The sequence below is a fragment of the Danio aesculapii genome, chromosome 2 (genome assembly GCF_903798145.1).
Source record: "Danio aesculapii chromosome 2, fDanAes4.1, whole genome shotgun sequence".
Classification (NCBI taxonomy): Eukaryota; Metazoa; Chordata; class Actinopteri; order Cypriniformes; family Danionidae; genus Danio; species Danio aesculapii.
In genome coordinates this window covers 20,532,690-20,549,457 of record NC_079436.1, presented here as the reverse complement: position 1 = coordinate 20,549,457, position 16,768 = coordinate 20,532,690, and positions in this window count along the sequence as shown.

Genomic DNA, 16,768 nt, shown 5'->3' with positions numbered 1-16,768 from the left:
GAGGGGTCTGCTGCTTCTGGCTGACAGTATATTTTCTTATAGTAATTTTTCAAAAGATTGTGATATTTCTTCTGGTTTGGTAACACATTACATTGGTTTCAGGATCCTTGATTTTAAAATTTGACCTTTCTGTTTGTTGTTTACGAAGTCTCCAAGCTAACATTCTTTTAGCTCTGGGACCGTTCTCATAATAGTTCTTGTTTAACATATTTGAGTTTAATCTCCACTTGTTTGTCAAGAATCTTATTTACTTGTTTGTTTTATTATTTTTATTTCATTAGTAATTCAGGTTTCTTTAATTCAATATGTTTCTGTTCCAGTATCTTTAATTTATTTGTTAAGACATTCATTAACATCTGTTTTTCTTTTTTTTTCCTCGATGCCCACTTTATGAGCTTTCCTCTCAGCACTGCTTTGGCTGCGTCCCATATAACACATGGTGACATATCCTCATTATTATTAAACTCAATGTAGTCCTTAATTTCTTTTTTAATGTATCTTTACATTGGCGATCATTCAGAAAACTAGTATTTAATCTCCAAGTAGTGTTTTTGGGTTGAACATCAAGATGGAGTCTCAAATACAGTCCCGCATGATCAGAAACATCTTAACTCCTATTTCACAATCTATAATTCTGTGCCTCTCTGAGTGACACATGAAAAAATAGTCAACCCTAGAGTAAACCTTGTGAAGATGGGAGAAGAAAGTGAACTGTCTACTAGATGGGTGGAGTTCCCTCCATATATCACACAGGCCTGCGGCCTTTAGCATTCCTCTTAACAAACAGTTATTCAGAATTTGTCTTCTTTGTTGGATTTGAAGAGTCAAGGGTAGGATGCAACTGTACGTTCCAGTCCCCCCCCACAAATAAGAGTACCCGAAACTTCTGAATTTATTAGGTCAAATATTTTCTTATTAATATTTTCAATATTTTATCCTGTCCTGGTGGTCTGTAAATGTAAAACAATGTTACTTCTCTCGAATCGAGTATCCCTTTCACCAGAATGTAACGCCCTTCTTTGTCAGCAATTTGGTTGGTAGCCTGGAAGGTCACATTATTTGATATCAATATTGCAACTCCTCTAGCATGTCCCTTATTATATGATGAGTAAAATGTGTTTCTAAGTCCTAACCTCTTTAATTTTTCATGTTCAGATTGTATCATATGAGTTTCCTGCCAAAAAATTATATGTTGGTTCCTCTTTTCATCTTCGCTATGAGTTACTTCTCTTGATGGGATTTTGTAACCCGTTTAACATTAAGTGATATTATTCTATGTTCTTGGTGCGACATGTGTCATCATGTACATTATCATACTGTAAGCCCTGGATGATCGTTACATTATAACAGTTAACACAGAACAGGAAAAATAAATAAATAAAATAAAAATATAAAAATAACAGTACTTCCATAATCAAAGTTTCTTCCAAAGTAACTTCTGTTTGGAAAGGAAAGTCTCCGGTTAACGAAGGGCCTCCCCAGTGCAAACTGATATTATAAATCAGTGCACTTAGTGGAACTAATTCTTCCCAGAAACTCCCAGACAATTTTTTTATTTCCCCATTTATAAATCTATTAGGCTAGAACTTAAATCAAATTATTTTTACATTTTTTTACAAACTCAAATCATATAAAGTTTAGAGCTTTTAAATGAATATTGTCCTTATTATAACATTTTGGTAGTTTTAATAGTAGGTGTAACAATTATTATTAACTAATTTTACCCTGAGAGAAAGTCATTCAGTATCTCCAATGTCTCGGCGGAAATGCTGGAGCCTTTTCCGCGTTTTCTCCAGATGTGTCTCTCTGCCGCGCCGTTGCTTTGCGCCCGCTGTCTCCCAGGAGATTTTACTCAGCTTCTCCATGGATGCCGATGGGGAGGTGTGATCCTCTCTGATATTAGCAGTAGTCACTCCTTTCTTTTGCAGATCCTCTATAGCTTCGGTTACGCTGTTATAAACAACTGCACCATCTTTAAAAAATACACAAAGTTTAGCCGGAGGTGGTGTCTGAAAACGGAGACCCTATCTTTGAGAAGTTTCCTTATTGGAGCGAATGCCCTCCTCATCTTCTGGGTTTCCGCGGGGTAATCTTGGTCAAAGTACACTCGTTTACCATTCAAGTGAACTTCCTTTTTTCTCCAAGCCGAACGAAGCACCAATTCTTTGGTTTTATATTCTAGAAAGAAAATCACAACTGATCGGGGATTAGCATTCGGCGGCGGCTTGGGGCCGAGCGCCCTGTGACAACGCTGTATCCCAAATTCGGTATCGGAGAGGGATAATTCCGTCTTGATGAAACATTCAATAAACTCCTGTATGTTGTTCCCTTCAGCCTCCTCCGGGATTCCGTATAAACGTATATTGTTTCGCCGAGATCTTGCTTCGATATCCGTCAGTTTAGTCTGCATTTTCTGTTGGATTTCAAGGGTTTGACATAGCACTTCTTTAGCTCCGGTGCTCCAGTCCTCTAAATCCGCCACTCTCTGTTCGGCCTCCTCCAATCTACCCATCGCGTCCTTCAGATCTGTGGCGATTTCATCCAGTTTAAGGTTAATATCCGCTCTGAAGTTTGTCAAGTCAGTTTTCATTTCTGTAAGAAGCGTCTCGTGAAAGTTGTTTAACTCCGTCTTCACATCCGATCGGATAGCTTTAATTTCAGCGGATATAGCACCGATACACGCTTGTTTCCCTTGTTTCTCGGGTTTTTGAGGTAATTTACTTTTAGCCTTTCGTTGCTTATCCCCCTCCATGTTTGTTCGTTAATTTCAACAAGTATATCTGGTTAAATTCAGGGAGTATAATATGTCTGTCTGGGAGCTCTCAATCTACGCTGCCACTCGTTCCAACGCCATACCGGAAGTCCTTTGCCCCAGTTTCATTCACTTCGATGGTGCTAAGTGAAACAAAGCTCTCTGGAATCATAACAAAATCATTTAGAAATCATAATTTAAGCATAATGTAAACAGAAGTAATAGATACTTTAAAAGTGCTCAATTATTAAGATGTGTTGACATAATTATGATCTGTATAATTGATGTATAATAGAAAATAATAGTCGAGATGTATAATAGAAAAAGGGGAAATTTGAGCTTTTTTTCTTAATTTATTTGAACATACAATTTTCAAAATGCCCCTACTTTTATTAATTAATGCGAGAACATGCAAATCTACAGCCATATGTGTGAAGCTGTTGCATTGTCAGCTGTTTGTTACCCAATAAATATGTTTATTGTTCTTTCAATTGATCTGCAGGCATTTTTTTCAAAGCATAGCACATACCGTACCGTACTGAAATCGTGACCTTAAAACCGTGATACATACCGAACCAGAGTTGATTGAACCGTTGCACCCCTAGTATAGAGCTGGTCCAGTGTACGGCGGCCTGGACGAAAACCAGATTTTCTTGAATTTGAATTTTTTACAAATATATTCCTCTTAGGTAACCTTTACCCTTTGGAAAAGGTGCACCCCAGTTTTAACTTATGATAACTTAAGGCAGAATACACTTTAAAATGACTTGGATGTTTCATAAAAGACAGCCAAAAGCTGTGTTAAATTTTATCAAGAAAAATGTCAATGTAAAATATTCAGTCATTTATTATTTTTCCTTCGGCTTAGTCTCTATTTCGGAGGTCGCCACAGCGGAATGAACCCCCAACTATTCCAGCATATGTTTTATGCAGTAGATGCTCTTCCAGCTGCAACCCAGTATTGGGAACAATGTAAAACATTAATCTCATAACAGAGTTTAAACAGTTTTATTTGTGATGCAAAATACTTTTAATAGTTTTTTCTTAGTCTTGGAGAAAATGGATCTTTCAGATTAATATGAAGTATAGTGCTTGTCTATTCTTGGTCTTGACTCGATCTAGGCATACAGTACCTTGGTCTTGGTCTCAATCCCACAAGGTTTTGGTCTTGTTTTGGTGTTGATTTGTCATCAGTTCAGCTCGCTCAAAGGTTAACCGATTGGATACAAAGCAAGAGCTTCATATCTTTAACCCTCAGAACAATTACTGAAGCAGTATGTGACATGTCGAGATGCCGAGTCAAACCTGACTTCTAGTAGCAGCTGTGTGAAAAGATAAATGTGCCCCCTTTTCCCAGTAACCACCCGGTAACAGGGGCATCGGTGTGTGGCATCCGCAGCGCCCTTCCTGGTCAATATGGCGCAGGTCTGTTTGACCGCTAGGATACTGAAGGGGAACACTTTAAAGGCTTATTGTATCGATTGAGTGTGCTCTGAAGTGTTGGTGGGCCTGAGCGTGATGTGGTGAGGCAGCATCTGTTGGGTAAACCTTGTTTTTCGCAGCTTGTCGTTAAAACCCTTTTCCCGATTTCTTGGAGAGCTCACTTGTAATAGGAGCATCGCATTTCAGTGGAGCAATTTGATTGGCTGCAGCAGGCCATTGAATGTGACAGCTTGTGTTGCTAAGGTTAAATGTCATTCTTTAGTAAATGGTGGAGAGTTTAATTGGGCAGACTAATATGTCAAGCTGATGAAGACGATGACTCGGTGCTATTAGGTGTCTCGTGTCGGCCGAGGGCTTCAGGTGGGAAGATGCTCAGAATGAGTGACAAAAGAGTGCAAAGGTTGCGTGAAAGGAGCAGAGAAGGAAGAGAGGGTGCGGATCAATCCGTGGCGGGCTGCTTTGCTTTCTTTCTACGAGCTGCACCTGCTCATGCGAGCGGAGAGAGAGGTCTGCTGGAATCGTGATGCTCATCTCAATGTGCCGCTGGCGGCTGAGCTCCTCAGATCAGAGTGCTGTGTGTTTATAGAACAGAGAGAGAGAGGGAGAAACAGGAGGAGGGAGTGGGAGAGTGAGGGATTGTGGCGCTACACAGCGGACCTGCCAATATCCCTGTCTCTCCATCTTTAGCACCGTGGGCATGTGCCTGTGTGGGAGCAGCTGACTGTACGAACGAGGGATGGGAGAAGAAAGGAATAGGGAAAGGCAGAGGACAGGGTTATGATGGTGGGAAGGGCTCAAAATACCCCCTTACGTCACCCACACATAGGATTGTTTTCAAGTCGGAGGACAAAATTGTGTCTGGATGATACAGTTTCAATATGAATTCGGCTTAAGGATACACAGTTTTGGGTGTAAAAGAAAATAGTTTGTAACACAAGTAATATTGGTTTGTATTAGAAAATTGAGGAGTTCATTTAAAAATGCATGAAGAGTTTTCACTGAGAGTTTCAAAGAGGAATTTCACAAAAATCATAAAAAAAACATTTCTAACTATTTTATAAATGAAAAAATATTTATATTATTTTGGATGTCTAATTTTTGGTTTCTCCAGGATGTGTGTAACAGAAAGATCCTAACTTTAAAACATTATTCTATCTGTCCATTACCCATGGTCATTTCAGAACACTTTTAGGACAAAAGCTCTTAAAGAACAGCATTTCCTAAGAACGTTATCTTAACTACAGAGAGGAAGATGGTATTACAGAAACATCCTAACCTGACAAAAAAAACTTTAGGGCAACCTGATAACTACAACTGTCCTAAAGTCAAAATTATTCAAAGCAAGTTGAATATTGTATAAATACTGTATACAGTTGAGGTCATAATTATTAGCCCCCTGTTTATTTTTTTCCCAATTTCTGTTTAACGGAGAGAAGATTTTTTTCAGCACATTTCTAAACCTAATAGTTTTAATAACATATTTCTTTATCTTTTCTATGATGACAGTACATAATATTTGACTAGATATTTTTCAGGACACTTCTATACAGCTTAAGTGACATTTGAAGGCTTAACTAGGTTAATTAGGTTAACTAGGCAGGTTAGGGTAATAAGGCAAGTTATTGTATAATGATGGTTTGTTCTGTAGACTATGGAAAAAAAGTATAGCTTAATGCTCTGTTAAACATAGTTTGGGAAATATTTTTTAAAACAATTCAAAGGGGGGCTAATAATTCTGACTTCAACTGTATACATTAGGCATGGGCTGGTATAAGATTCTGACGGATTTTGTTACAATTTAAAATGGTGTCTTTGGATACTGTTTTTGCGGGAGATACTGTTGTCTTAAAAAACATTTTAAAAATCTTACAAATACTATAGGACCGTAAAATCAGAAAATTTTAAAACCATGACTTTCTTCAAACCGGGGTATACCTTGATAACGGTTGTTATACCATGATATATATATATATATATAATTTATTGAATATTAAAAATTAAGAACAAATATATCCTTGAAGTGTCCTATTTTAATGGCAAAACAATTAGTAATTACAGACTAAAATATTGCAAATATTACAGTTAGCACATGAACTGCAACTAGCACTACAGACACCAACAAATCATTACCAGTTCTAGTTCAAGTGACTGATTCCGTACTTTTTTGTCATTTTTGGCGCTGTGTTGGTTGCTTGGTAACAGACCTGAGAGTGGACTGTCGAACTTGATGACTTGATTTCAGATTTCATAACTGGAGATAAGATACGATTTTGTAAGATAGGATAAGAATCTCAAATTTGTAAATAGCATAATTCAGCATGTCCTAAGACCTAAGATAATAAATCTTTTGTAATTTACCCCATGTGCAACTCCATGTGCAAGTCAATTGAGTTTTTCTGACCTACAGATGAAAGGAATATGGAAAGAGTAACAATGGGCTCAAAATACCACTTATGTCACCAGTACATGGCGATATTTTAATATAAGAGGTCAAGATCATAGGGTGGTATGGTGGCACAGTGGGTTGCGCTGTCACCTCACAGCAAGAAGGTCACTGGTTCGAGTTCTGGCTGGGTCAGTTAGCCTTTCTGTACAGAGTTTGCATGTTCTCCCCGTGTTCGCATGGGTTTCCTCTAAAGTGTTCTGGTTTTCCCCACAGTTTAAAGACATGCGCTATAGGTGAATTGGGTAAACAAAATTGCCCGTAGTGTGTGTGTGAATGTGTGTGTATGGATGTTTCCCAATGGTTGGTTGCAGCTGGAAGGGTATCCACTGTGTAAAACATATGCCAGAATAGATGGCGGTTCATTCTGCTGTGGCAACCCCTGATAAATAAGAAACTAAGCCAAAGAAAATGAACGAATGAATCATATAGTAAGCTTATGCCCCTAAACACTTTGTGCACGTCAATTGTGTTTTTGTAACATACAGAAGAAAGGAATAAGGAAAAAGTAACAATGGGCTCAAACTGCCCCTTTATGTCATATTTTTAATAAAAGAAGTCAAGATCAAGGCAGGGTGATACAGTTCAATATGAATTAAGCTTGAGGATCAATGGCTAATAGCACCGTTTCCCCCCAATTTTGGGTGTAAAAGAATGTCAGTTTATTCAGATCTCTAATAGGGTCCAAAATACACCCTAATAAAATTCTAACAAAATTGTGCTTAGAGAGTCAATGAAGGAGTTATTTAAAAAACATTGATATGTAAAAAGAATGTGACCTTCATTAATGTATTTATGTGTAATCTAATTATGCGTTAAGGTTTCAAATCACCTTTCAAAATACTTTGGCTATTGGCTGTCAAATTGTTTTTAGGTAAGGTTAATAATTCAGTTACGATTCATAATTAATAATGAATGTGTTCAGCTCAAGGATGCACAGCTGTTGAAAGCAAATTTGCAATATATGGCCAAATGACCAACTCAATAATTTGAGGTTTAAAAATAAAAAAATTGAATTTAGTAGTATTCAGTAGTATTGTTGTTTCAACAATCCATTTCTTTTCTGACTGTAAACCAAACAAAAGCCCGGTTCACATCTTGGAGACATATTAAGTCGAGCAAAATCAATAGAAAATGCTTGTTTCAGCTGCTCCTACACTATATGCACAGTTTATTTTTACACCCTTACCTTTTTTGTTTTGTTTTTCATTTTAAAGGACAAAATCATGTCAAGAAGAAAAAAAAATCAATACAAATTCAGTTAAAGGATACAATGTTGTTGAAAGCAAATTGGCATTTTGGCCATTTCTTGCAGAAAAAGGGGGAAAAGGTGTGTATCTTGCCTGAAACCTTCACATTTAGTCTGGTTAATGCCTGCAGGTTGTTGTACGCAGATTTCTGTGCCTCTCCTGTAAATTTATCTCGCTCTGATGCCAGACAATATTTTTTACCATTCCCCCACACACCTTCACCTTGCAGCAGGAAAAAGTGTGCTGCAAGTTTGTTGCTGCCTACTATTGAAAATATACAATCCTGCTTAATAAAGCATGTTTGTGTCGCTCAATGAATAGCACTGTTGGTTAAAACAAGAAATATATATATAACTATATAACTATTTGTGTGAGTTACAAGATTGTAGACCTTTAGTTTGACCCAACACATGACTTAGATTTAAATGACACGTTTTTTGTTTTTGGTTTTCTTGCCAAACGTGGGGATTTATTGTTTTTTATATCAGAGGATAAAATCATGTCAGGATGATACAGTTGAACATAAGTCAATTTGAATGAGCTGAAGAATACAAAGCTTGATTGATTGGCTGAAAAGGCTGAGTCCTCGGTTTCTGGTTTAAAATGAACATTGATTGATCGCCCTTTAATCAGATCTACATTCAGAGTCCAAAAGGAACTCTCACCAATGTGAGTTTATATTGGGCAGGGAGAGTACATAAAAGAAAAGTTCATAAAAAATCTTACTGTAAAAAAAAAAAAAGAGTTGGACCATCATTGATGTAGGCTAATACAATTAATTCATAGTGAGTCATCATTTAAATAAACAGTTTTTGCCACTTGAAACTGGAAGAACTTTTAATAATATGTTTGAAAAAAGTTGACTTTTATTTGAGAAATAGGCAGGCTCATCGTTTTTCATTTAAGTGGAGTTTTGTTGCAAATACAGCGGGGAAAATCTGTATTGAACATGTCATGTTTTTTTCTGGGAATAACATTTTTGTAATAGAGTTGTTGACATGGAATTAAACCAGATTTTGATAAAAACCCAAACAATACAAACATAAAAATAAAACAAAACAAAAAAAATCTGAAAAATTAGTAATCTGTAATGACAATGGAATGACACAAGAAGAAAGTACTGAACTACTGAAAGTATTTAATACTTTATATAAAAGGCTTTTTTGGTGATAGTAGCTTAAAGACGCCTCTCATAAGGAGAATAAAGTCACATAAATTGCTCAGGTGTGAGCATTTTCACAGACTTCAACAGAAGATCTAAATCTGATGGTTCTATGGGTCTCGTCTATCAAATTCTGATCGTTAATTTGTATTTTCTTTGGATTCAAGTCAGGTGATTGGCTGGGCCATTCCACAGCTTGATTTTCTTTCTCTGAAAGACTTTTGAGTGTTTCCTTGGCTGTAATTTGGATCATTGTCTTGCTGAAATGTCCACCCCAGTTTCATCTTTATCCTCCTAATAATGTAGATGTTGGACTGAAGAAGCTGATGTTAATTTACAATGACGAAGGGCAGTGGGTTGCTGAATAACTACTGAATGATTTCAGCTGCTGTCTGGGCTTTCACTGCCTTTCTACACCTCCAATTCTTCATGTTTTCAATACTTTTTCCCTGCATCATTTCATATTACGCATAACTTAATTTTTAAACTAATTAAATGTGTTGTCTTTACATATATGGGTTTATATGGATGTTTTCTGAGAAAAATGGGGACGTGTTCAATACTAATTTTACCCCACTGTATACAATAATGGATATTAAGAAAAAAAATGTTACCTTTATTAGGAAAGGTGAAAGAAAAAGAAATGTTTACCCTTTTCTTTTGTCACATTTTGTTAGCATTGGATGCTAAGTTGTGAAATTCTTGACTCTATATACAGTACTTACAGATAATTAAGTTCATCTTTTCGCTTTTAATTTTTTTCACAGTATGTTTTGTTGTTATTCATAAGGTGTTGTTTCTATTATAAATATATAACGTGTCATAGTAAATATGCATCCTGACTTGACGTGGGAGAGAATGCAATAAAAATTAAATATACAGTGGTTTTTTTACACAAAAGTGTTCTTGAGCTTTGTGTGATTACAGTTGAACCACTAAAGTGACATGGTATGTTTAAAACATTCTTTGATTACTTTAACAGGTATATTGACCAGAAAATACTTAGTGTATCACTTAGGTGTCTATACTGTACATGTTCAAATTAAATAAATGCTTTAATTAAATTGCAAAAGCAATTATAATGTACAATAGGGCAACACAACAAAGTCTTATTAGTAAACATTAATGCATCAAAATGAACAGTGAATAACAGACTCGTACAGTCATATGTTACATTTACATCAGTTAATTTTATTTTTTAAATGAATGATTATGACTTTTTAGATGTCTTAATACGCATTAAATTAACAATACTTAAGATTAATAAATTATTTTGTAGTTGTCATTACATTGACTTTAGTTAAATTAACCAATGTTAACAAACAGAATCTTACTGCATAGTAATCGAACAAATTTTCAATATTGTACACCAGGTTAACATGGGAAAGTATTCATGTTTAAAAATAAACAGCCTTCAAGTCTTCAAGCAACAGTCTGAATGTTGTTAAAAAGGCACTTTTTATTTACAGGCTTTTTGAAGTGCCGTCAATATCAACATAGGCTCATTCTGAAAATGTAGCCCTATTCTGGAGATTGCGAATTATGTAGCCAGAGCTACGTATAGCTACATTTCATCTTTAAAAACGAACACTACGGGGCAGTATGGCGCCATTCCTTTTCCGATTACTAGCTGACCGCTTACCTCCATATGGATGGCTTTCCTCCTGTTACCAGTTTGTCCAGTTAACTCGCCATGTGCGTCGGCAGACTTGAGACACAGTCAGTTGACCATGATGACGGGGTTTGAGTCTGGCAAAGGACAGTTCCAGAAAGCAGGTAAGACAAAAACAGAATCCAAAAAAATATATAAACAAGTAAATAACAGGGTGAGAATGTGGTAAAATCTGAAAACATGGTAAAAATCAGGCAAGAGCTTTTCTTTTTCTGGATTACTTTTTAAAACTGTCGGTTTTAAAAAACGGAGGGTCAATCAGTGCTTTTGAAAACACTAGTGGTTGGGTTTAGGGAAGGAGGATGGTGGGTCAGTCGATAAGTTGGTTGGTCAGTCAGTCAGTCGACAGTGGCCTCTGGTGGATTTACGCAAGAACAGCAGGCGTGAATAGCACACGCAAGAGAAATTTGAGATTTGAAAAAGCATACACAGGTGGCCTCTGGTGGATTCACAAAACAAAACTGCAAAAAAAAAGTACCCGCTGGGACGTATTTTGCAATCTCCAGAAATGTAACTAGCAGTACCTTTTCAGAATGAGCCTGGCTTGGACAATATCAATATGCGCATGTGCATATCACGATATATTGAATTATTGCTTATCAACATACAGTATGTCTAGCTTTAACAATGTTTTTCAGTCAGATAAGCTCAGACTAAATTTAACAATGATGCAACTATTGTTATGCAACATATAAACTGCTCTTTTTTATTTACATCATCGTTTGATCTCTTGCCTGACAAATCGTTTGACTTGAGTCTCAGACAAAACTCATGATCTGTGGTTTCTTTTGTGAAGCATAAAGTGCTGAGCTATGGCTTTTGCAAATCAATATCCAGCCAACTGTAAATCTGTATCTCTGTCTTTTTGAATCATATAGCAGCATCCTGAATATGTCTCCGTTTGTGTTCCTGAAGCCCATAAACAGACACAGAACAAACCTTTTCTTTTTCTTTTTAAACCTATATCATGAGTATATTATATTTTGTTCATCCAGTTTCCAGAATGACAGGAATGACAGATTCTGGGCCAACACTTTTAGCAATTTGTATCTATTTTACATTTTGGTCAATTAGTAGCTCATTCATTATTGTATGCTGCAAAACATTTCTTTACTTAAAGTTTGAAGTCTAAATATCTAAAAAAAAAACATTTAGACAAGCAAAAAAATGTTTGTTTGTTTTTTCTTTTAGAAAAAATGAAGTGAGTTTTTCCTTAAAACAAACCTAGAAAATGAATCTGTCTATAAAATGCTTCTTGATTTAAGTTTTTTGATATTTGGACTACAAACAAGACAAAAACTCGAAGAAAAGTATTTTTTGCAATGTATGATCTGGTCTTCTCAGGAATAATTATTTTTAGGTTCTGTCCTTCACTTGTTTTGTACAAATTCATACAAATCGAATTGATTTTACAATAATCAAATTGATTTACAATAATATTTGTAAAGGAAACATCTGCCCTTTATGTGTCGTTTACACATGTGCATGTTTTTTTCCAAAACTGATACTGTTTTTTTTTTTATGGATGTGCGTGTATAAACAATATAATTTTATACAAATAATGATGGCCATTTTCTCTAAAGAAGTTCTTACTTCACCCTGTTTAAACGTTATAACTAACATGGTTCAAGCGATGGACCTGCGACAGAGAAACTACGGTTTGGAAAACACTGGTCACTACATAATTCATGTAGTGAATTCAGCCACGAGTTCGTGTGAAATAGTTTTTTGGGTTGCACCTCAGGTTGATGACAAATTTGATTTGTACTGTATATTTTTTGGAAATTTAGCAACGTAAAAGAAAACAGCAAAAAAAAATTTTTACTTAGATTTTTTGTCTTGTTTCTAGTGCAAATATCAAAACATTCGTTAACCAAGAAGAATTTTCTAGACAAGCAAAACATATAGTCTTGTTTTAAGAAATATTATGCCAAAATCAGGTGACTTTTCCCTCAAAACAAGCAAAACAATCTAAAGTCTAAAGTAAAATAATCTTATGTCAAATGAAACACAATATTACTTTGCTTACCACATTGGCAGATTATTTTGCTTGTTTTAAGGAAAACTCACCTAGTTTTGATATATTATTTCTTAAAATAAGACTACATGTTTTGCTTGTCTAGAAAATTCTTCTTGATTTAAATTTTTCTAGATATTTGGATTAGAAACAAGACAAAAAATCAAGTAGTAAGTAAGTAGAAAAAAGTAAGAAAATAATTTTTTTCAGGGAACAGCTCCTTTATTGTACATCGAGTAATAATTTGTATGTTTCACAGCTCTTTTCAAAAGACATTCTCCTCAAGAACTTGTGCGGGGCAATATAGATTTCACTTTGCTTTATGGTCTCATGGGTCGGTGTGCAATAATCTGTAACTAAATAATTGACTAATAAAATATTTATTGGCAACAGGGTGCTGGAAAAGTTTTGCTGTTTGCTTTAGACTCATAAGGTGAACTGAACTTTTATGGAATATCTTAAGCTGAACAAAATATGATGTTTAAGCTATTTGATTTACTAAGGCAAACACTTAAGTTTTTATATAATTGTATATTATAACTCAATGCAGAAAAATGTGGAAGTCATTTAAATTCTGATGGTGTTTTGTTCTCCTGTATCTCTGTGAAACAGAGCCAACCGACTCTTTGTTTTCTTTTTACACTAGTGGCTTTAAAGTGTAAAACCCCAGGAGAATAGAAATACACATCCTATGCTTGGATAAATCTATACATTTCCTCTCTTATCCTTATTTTTCTTCTTCTTTTTCTTTAAAACTGGGATAAACTTCAAGTATAGCTGAAGATGTGTTTACCTACATTGGACCTTTTTCACGTTCCTTTTTTAAGACATAAATCCTAATCATTTATTCTAATTAATCAGCACAAAACATTGCAAACACATTAAAACACACTTTTCCACTGGCCTTGGTTACAAAGTAATCATTTTCTTTGAGCCAAATCAACCAGCATCCAGATGAATCACAGTGTCGTCCAATTTTAATTGAAACTTTTCAAGGTATTTGAAAGTGAAAACAGATTAAAACACTGTGTACTTCACATTTTAAAGGAGGACACAAATTACTCATCCCTGAAGCCCTGCGAATGACGTCATTGGCCATAAGTAGACCTAAAATTAGCGATATCACACACAAGCCAATTTTGTGTTGAGCATCTCTGAGTAACACCAGTTGAAGTGGTGTTTGTTGGTGAATGAATCACTGGTCTTGAACAAATTGGTTAAGTAAATGATTCAACTTTTAACTCATTTGCTTTGTTCGTTGGCTGTTTCACAATATGCACTCTTGCCGAAACTTGCGTTTTGCGTTTATTTTTTGTCCCATCCTTTTATTAAGGATGCATCTGGTGTAAGGCTGGGCCGATATACGATATTATATCGAGTAACAATAAAATGTATGTCAATAACAATGATAAGCTCTGGATTTTTTTTATATTGATCTAAGAGTCAATCACACAGCAGAAATTTGCAACAATGGGAATCTTGAAGTGTGTTGATATTAGAGATGCACCTGATTTTCGGCCGCCACATATTATTGCTCACCCAAAATAGGTTATGCTATTTAATGGACCCTCTAATTTTTGGCATCAGTCATTGTTGGGATTATCTATTAAATATGGAAGCATTAACAACTGATATAGAAATATATGTCATTATCGTTCAATGTGGAAATATTTAATTAAGATTGCATTTTTGCCTTATCACCCAGCCCTAATCTGGTGGAGACTTGTGCAAAACTTGTAATGGTCATAAATCCCAGAATTAGTTTAAAATCAACATCCAATGGTGGAGCTGAAAACCTGCAAAATGAAAAAATACAAATACAAATTTTCGCTAAATGTACTTGGTGTTTTTCAGATTAAACATTTGAACAGTTTTTCAGATTAGTACAGTTAGGTCCATAAATATTTGGACAGACACAATTCTTTTTTTTTTTTAAACATTTATTTGTGATGATTTTCTCAAGCTTTAACAAAACATTTTGTACATTTAAAGTTGTAACTTTCCCCCCATTTTTGAACATTGCCGCCGAAATACATTATCAAACAAATAAAATTAAAATACAATTACAGGAAAAACAGGAATAAATAAAAGTATAGCAAAATTAAAAATATTGTTAATAATAGTAAATAAATAAATAAAAATAAATAATAAAATAATAATAATATTAAATTAATAAAAAATAAATAAATAAACTTAAAAAAAAAATTCAAATAAATAATTACCTACAGTACATGATAATACAAATCAATATTCTATTACATTTATAGTGGTCTTTTACATAAATATCAAACTAAACCATATTGGTGATCAAAGTTAAACCTGTTTGCCACAGATTTATTTATATAAATCAGTTAAAGGAGAGAGTCTTCCTTTTCCCAAAACATGTAATCATAGGTTGCCATGTCTCATAAAATTTTTGGACAGATCCCTTCATTAAATACTTAATTTTCTCTAATTTCAAATATAAAATCAGATCACACATCCACATTGAAGCTTTAGGTGAAGCTGCTGATTTCCACTCAAGTAGTATTCTTCTCCTTGCTAACAAAGTAGCGAAGGCGAATAAATTTTTTTCTTTGTTTGTCAACAATATATTGTGTTCTGGTACCCCAAAGATAGCTAACTCAACACTAGGTTTTATCTCTAAATTAAAGGCGTCATTTAATGTTTTAAATATTTGTGTCCAATAGTCACTCAACTTTTGACAAGCCCAGAACATATGGAAAAGTCTGCCTTTTCACTTCTACATCGATCACACACCTCATCAATAGAAGGATATATTTTTGAGAGTCTACCATTTTGTGTAGTAGGCTCGATGAATAATTTTAAATTGTATGAGATTGAGGCGTGCGCAGGAAGTGGATCCATTTACTCTACTCAGAGCCTCTTCCCATATATATCAGGGATTTCAGTACCAATGTCGTTTGCCCACTTTCCTCTAATTCGGTCAATTAAAGCATCATTTGGAGACATAATAATCATGTATAATGCTGCAATTTGACCTTTAAGAGCAGTAGGAGATTGTAGAATTTTATCCATCATTGAGGCTGGTGTTAAATCAGGAAAAGTTGAGCTCTGTGCTTGGACAAAGTGTCGGACCTGGAAATAACGAAATAGATTGGAATGTGCCAATTGAAATTTTTTGGAGAGGTCACTAAAATTAGCGAAGGTGTTGTCTATATAGAAGTCACAACATCTAGCCAGGCCTGCCTTCTGCCATTGAACATATGTGAAATCTAGCTTACCGGGAGGAAACAAGTGGTTATTACATAAAGGGTTTAGCATAGAAAAATCGGTCAGTTTATGTTTCTGTCTAAACTGGGACCATATCTTGAGTGTAGAGCATACAACGGGGCTTGAGGAATAATTAGACGGAGAATATGGTAACTTCATTGTTATTAATGAAGAAAGTGATGTAGAAATACAGGTATTTGCTTCAGCTTTACACCAATCAACCTCTGGGGTATTATACCAACTAACAATTTTTTGGAGGTTAGCGGCCCAGTAGTAACTAATAAAATTAGGAAGTGCTAAACCTCCCTGGGATCTATGTCTTTCAAGAAGCTCCTTACAGGTTCTGGGATTCTTCCCATTCCATAGAATGATAAAATAGGTGTATTTATTTTATGGAAAAAAGCTTTTGGGAGAAAAAACTGGAAGGGATTGAAATAAGTATAAAAATCGAGGTAGGATATTCATTTTTATACAGTTCACTCTGCCTGCTAAGGATAATTGTAGTGCGTCCCATCTCTGAAGATCCATTTTAATTTTACTTAATAGTGGTAAGAAATTTTTTGCATATAAACCTGAAAAACTGCGGGTAATATGGACTCCCAAATATTTAAATCCAGATTGAGAAACCCTAAATGGAAGGGATGTTACATTAATTTGTAAAGCAAGGGAATTGATTGGAAAGCATTCACTTTTAGAAAGATTTATTTTATATCCTGAAAAACTACCAAAATCTGATACATTTTTTACTATCTTTGGGACGTCTGCATATAAAGAGACCCTGTGTTCCGACCCCAT